This window comes from Pteropus alecto, unplaced genomic scaffold (genome assembly GCF_000325575.1).
Source record: "Pteropus alecto unplaced genomic scaffold, ASM32557v1 scaffold80, whole genome shotgun sequence".
Taxonomy (NCBI): domain Eukaryota; kingdom Metazoa; phylum Chordata; class Mammalia; order Chiroptera; family Pteropodidae; genus Pteropus; species Pteropus alecto.
Window position 1 is genome coordinate 3883655 of NW_006430460.1, and position 5451 is coordinate 3889105.

Below are 5451 nucleotides of genomic sequence, written 5' to 3' on the forward strand. Positions count from 1 at the left end.
GAGCCGCCGTGGACCCTCCGCGGAACGCCTTCCCGTCCCCGGCCACGCCGCGGCGCCCCTGCCTCGTTGCGCCTTCTGCATCGCCCCGTCAGTAACTTAAACAGTATATATATGTATGTATATATGTGCGTGTACATGTATGTATATATATATGAAGAAGGACGTCGGAAACACGGTCACTGGGACATTTTCTTTGTAAAGACGTCGGATGGAAGTGTACAATTCTGTTTTCTATGCCACCCATAGTATCCAGAATCCCCTTCATTCACAGAAGTCCGATCCCCCCCAGTGGATACAGATCATGTTGGAATACCTCCGCGGTACTCTACAACTTTACCAGTTTGGTTAGAATTCTGTGCCTGCCCTCACATATGACTGATGCATACGTTGGATAAAATTATTTTTAGGAACGCCACTCCTGAAATAGCTGTTACAGAAAGTCAAGCTGGTTTAGACAAGGCAGTGCCACACTCCCTCTCCTTCACCTTTCTGCCTGGGCTGCGTGTTCTCACGTGTCGGCGATGGAGCGGCAGGAGGAAGCTGACGGACAGTATGTTTCACAGGAAGTCACATTTGCTGTTAGATTGTTTGGCTTTTAAATTTTAATTACTTCTTATAGAAGATTGCATTAAAACTTTGTGCTTCTACATAGCAGTTGATCCGTTCAGACTTTTTCTTTCGGAACGGGGAAATCTTCAGACCCTGCCTTCTAGAGCCTGGGCGGAGTGCCAGCCGCGGGGGGTCGTGACGAAACCCTTCGGCTGACTTCCGGTGGCATGTGTGTGATCACCTTGTTTTCCTGTTTCCAGTTCCTCGGTCACCGCGGCGACATTAGTTTTCTGAAATTGTTTGGGGGGAACGCGGGCTGTTTTCCACAGTGCTTAGCCTCCATCTACACTTCCCTTAGGCAAGAAATGTTCTCAGTCATGATATGGAAAATTTCACAAGTGTAATCACTGTATATTTAAGCAATAATTAGCAGAAATATTTTTGGCGCAAGAATTACTTTATAAAGTTCTAACTTGTTTTATAAGTTTGAATAACGTTTCTGTCCCTTGATTTTATATTGTCGATTTGATAATCAGACTGACAGTAGCAAATCTGATAATACTCGACTAAAACTAGAATGCTTGTTGTCTATTTAATGAAGAAAACTGGGGAACACTTAAAATGTATATAGAAATTTCCTCGTCCTTACCTTTTTCCAGAACTACTTCTTTAAGCACTTTTCCTATAAATGCATGTTGTTGGTGACAAGGTGGTGAATCCTAACCGTCTTTTACTCTCGAAAGCGGTGCTACAGGCCCTCAGGAGCAATAAACGTTTCCCAAAGCCACTAAACGTGTGTTTCGCCCAGCACCGCACCTTCCCGCCCTGGGGCCGCCGTCGGCGCGTCTCCTTCATCGTTCCCGTTAGCTCGTCTAAACGGAAATGTCCCTGCCGTTTTGGTCTCGACACGGTGGAGGATTTAGCGCTCTTGTCTTTGTCTTGATTGCAATCCAAGGATCGATTACTTGACACTCAGGGGAAAAGAAAAAAAAACAGACTGTGTAGTGAGAATTGTTTGTTCTTTGAAGCCTGCTTCACCCAGGATGCATTGCACCGGCTTCAGGATCTCCCTAGTACATGTGGTCATAGCTGACTGCTGAGAACAAGGACAGTGAAGTGGCCACAGTCTCCTTTTGCGTCTCAGTGATTCCCAGTGTCAGCATCCTGTAAATACGGCCTTACTGTCTTCGGATGCTATTGGAGATGCTGCATTTTTCTGTTGTGAAGATTTTGCCATGTACAATGAACCAGTGAAAAAGTTTTTATCCATCCTGAGAAAAATGAATTTCCCGGACAAATCGAGCCTCCATTCACACACTTTTTTAGGCTTTCAGCTGCACTCGGTAATAGAAGATGTTAAAAGGACTTTTTAGGCGAGAAGTTGTTCTGTTTGGCCACGAGAATACTGTCTGTTTACATAGCAGTTCACGGTTTTATTTTACATAGAGTTATTAAGTCTGCTAAAGCTATCGAGAAAGGAGGAGGTGCATATTCATGCCTGCGTTGAAATTTTTATCACTTTTTCTCGTGGGATTTGCCTTTGTCCTGGCCAGTGGTGATTTGGGGGTAACTACGCGTAGTATTAAGTGTCACCGTGACGGCGAGGTCATACAGTCGCAAGTCTTTGGTTTGTACTACTCTAATGCGGGTCCATTTAATCTGAGATCTGAAATATTTTATAGTCTTTAAGTCACTATAAAAATTGACACTTTTATTTTGCCAGTTATTTCCAAAATGTGTTGTGATACGTGTCATTTTTGTTCTAAGTTAACACTGACTAGGATAATCTTGTTTCCCTCAAACAGAATAGTCGTGAAAGTGTACATGAAAATATTTTTAAAGAATAAATTTCTTAAGCTAAATTACCATATTTTTGGATTTCCCCCCTTGATAAGCCCTTACTCATTTTTAGAGAAGTTCTTTGAATTTCAGTTATTCCGTTCTGCTGTGTTCTTAGGAATAGACTATATTTAATGTGTTTTCCAGTGCTAAGTACTTTCTGGTTGTTCCTGGGTATATCGTACTTGAAAACGATAGTTGCTAATACAGTCTTATAGATGCTGATGTCCAGAACGGTTAACTGCGTTAGTCTGGGTCCGAGGGTAGAAACACCTAAAGAAGAACCTCGATTTATACTTTTTTTCTGTATTTAGAAACGAGGTATTAGAGGGACACTAAATCAGTTGCTGTGATCCCCTGCCTTATAATGAACTGGACAAGAGAAAGTCGTCGCTGAAACTGGGCACATTAAACAAGTTCACAAATGTAGGCCTTTTCAGAAAAAAAAAAAAAAAAGAAGAGAAATGAAGATTTAATCTCGACTAAGGATGGAACGGGCAGAGAGGGCCGGCAGGCACGAGGCCCCGCCCTGGGAGGCTGCTGTGTCACTTGCGGGTCACTGTCGCTGAGTGACCGAGGCCCGGGCCCCAGCATCCTCTGCTGTAGTGAGTGGGGAGCAGAACCTCAGCTCTCACTGCGACACTGGACCAAGAGCTTCGTTCTGTCTGGCTTCGTTTCTTCTCTGTCTGGGAAGCGAAGGCCTTGCCCTGTTTCTGATTCTGGAGTTTCCAAGTGAGCCCGGTCGGTATTATACTTAAGAGACGTAGTAGTAAATTTTACAGATTTATGTTTGAATCCTTTTGATTTATTTAGAAACACATTTTCTCGGGGAGGGGAGAGAGCCTCTCTAAAATAGCCTTAACACAGAGAGAGCGTTAGACCTAATTTTGTAAATGCAGTTCAGATAGCTCCTGAGAAGTAAACTCAACATGTGGAAATTCATTATCACAAAATGTGAAACAGCAAATCTTCGTCACACATCTCTGTGCCCCTGCCGCCAACCGTGGCAGGGAGGAAGAGAAAATGAAAGGTTAAGACGACATTATGTCCCCAAATCGTTTACAGTTACAGATGCCAAACAAGATACATTCAGTCCCCAGGGAGCGTGCAGAGAACGTTCATGATCGTTCACGACAGGGAAGCTACGACTGGACACTCGGGCACACCCAGAAAGGCCACTTGGTCTGGAGTAGGTTGCATAGAGTTCCCGCCACCTGTGATGTATATAAAACAGTCGATTTCTGTAATCTTGACCTTGCCGCGTTCAGCTCTGTTAGAAACGGTCAGTTGGAACAATTCCTGATTATTCTAAAGGTTCCATTTTGATGGCATCGGCCCTCATCTCTGGCTTTCAGGCCATCTCACTACAAGAGTAGTTAAAAATAGCACCCGGAGGGATTAGGGTTCTAAGGCATTAATCTACATTGACTCAGGTGAGTAATGCAACTTTTAGGTTATGGAGATGAAACATACGAGGTCCAATATGTTACTGTATTTTTTAAAACTTCATTCACTAACGGTTTTCCATTGCAATTGCTTTCAAAAATAGAGTCTCAAATATTTTTTAAGTTATGGGCATGCTACCTTTAACCCTGTAAACAAGGTTCAAACTTTCCCATTTAAATGCATACTTGTAGCTCTAAGCCGGTGGCAGCAGATGGCAGCAGTGTACAGCACAAGGCTTAAATTGCTCTTTGTTTTGCTGTAAGTTTACTTATAATCCCTTTCGGACAGCTGGGCATTTTAGGATTCAGAGTTTTCCTCTTCTTGAAAAAGCACAACATAAGTGCTTATAAGTTACACACGGCCCTCTGCGGGCTGGGGCAGCAGCCGGCACGCCACTGCAGTGCCGCCGGAGTCAGGTGTCCCTGTGGCCACGGCAAGCTTTACGTGGTTCAGGTCGGGTCTCTCACAAGCAGGAAAAAGTAGATTTTCAGACTCTTTGGATCTCAAAATTGCTAATAAGGAACCTGAAATAAGAAAACTGCTCTCAGATCTCATAATTTTCTAATAAATGTCATGTTTTCCTCTCATAGTTTTGGCAGAGTTAACTGAGGGCTCTCTGTGAAATCTGCACATTTGATTTAAAACGCCAGGAGTGCTTAGAACGGGCATAGACAGAAGGGTCCGTTCTAGAACCATTATTGAATTCTGAAGCCTAGAAATAACTGCTTGCTTTTACTTTCCATTTGGCTTCTGTTTGTAGCACGATTCACATTCTACTAAATAGGATACACCTTACGAGTGGCTGCAGTCATGATGTGGAGCCAGTCGTTTATTCATTCGACAAATACGTGAGTGACCGAGGCAGGGGAAGCTGGGTGTTGGCTGGCTGCAAAGCAGGACAGATCCAGCCCTCCTCTCAGAGACAGCCCCCTGGGGAGCCGGGAGCCGTGGAAGGCAGAGTGCGGGAGGGGCGGAGGCCTTGCCTTGCATGTCACTTGCATTAAAAGCAGAGGAACCCACGCTTGGGTCAAGTAAGTCACTGAGACCCAGTAGGCGGGAGCCCGGCCACTCAGCTGCGCCCATCTGTGTCCCTTGTGGAAAGGGACCGGTGTCGGCCACTCTGAGGATGCAGAGAAGCAAAGTGGAAGACGGCTCTGCACACCTCCGTGCCGAGGCCTCCGTGGCCATGTTTGCCATTGGGCTGTTAGCCAGTCGTCACGCTGCAAGGACAGTAAATGTCACTAGATTGTAAGCCGGGAGCGGGGGCAGGGACTTTTTTTGTTCTCTGTTGTATCCCAGGCACTTAGGAAAGGTCCCGGCACATACTAGGTGGGAATAAAGCTTGTCGAATAAATCAATGATTACAAGTAATTTCAAGTTTCAGGATTTTAAAAATAAAGGAACCCTGGGAAATGAGACCTGCGGTCGATGGTACCCCTGGTTTCTGGTGTGCCTCTGAGCGCCCGCCCCGCGTTTCTGCCCGTGTGTGTCAGACCTGCCCCGAACACACGCTCATGCTGCCGGGTGCTACCCCTTCCCGTTCATGAGGGGTGCGGCGTGAAGACTCAAGATGCTCACCACCCCGTGCAGTTTAGATGCAGACTTCTGTCCCCTGCT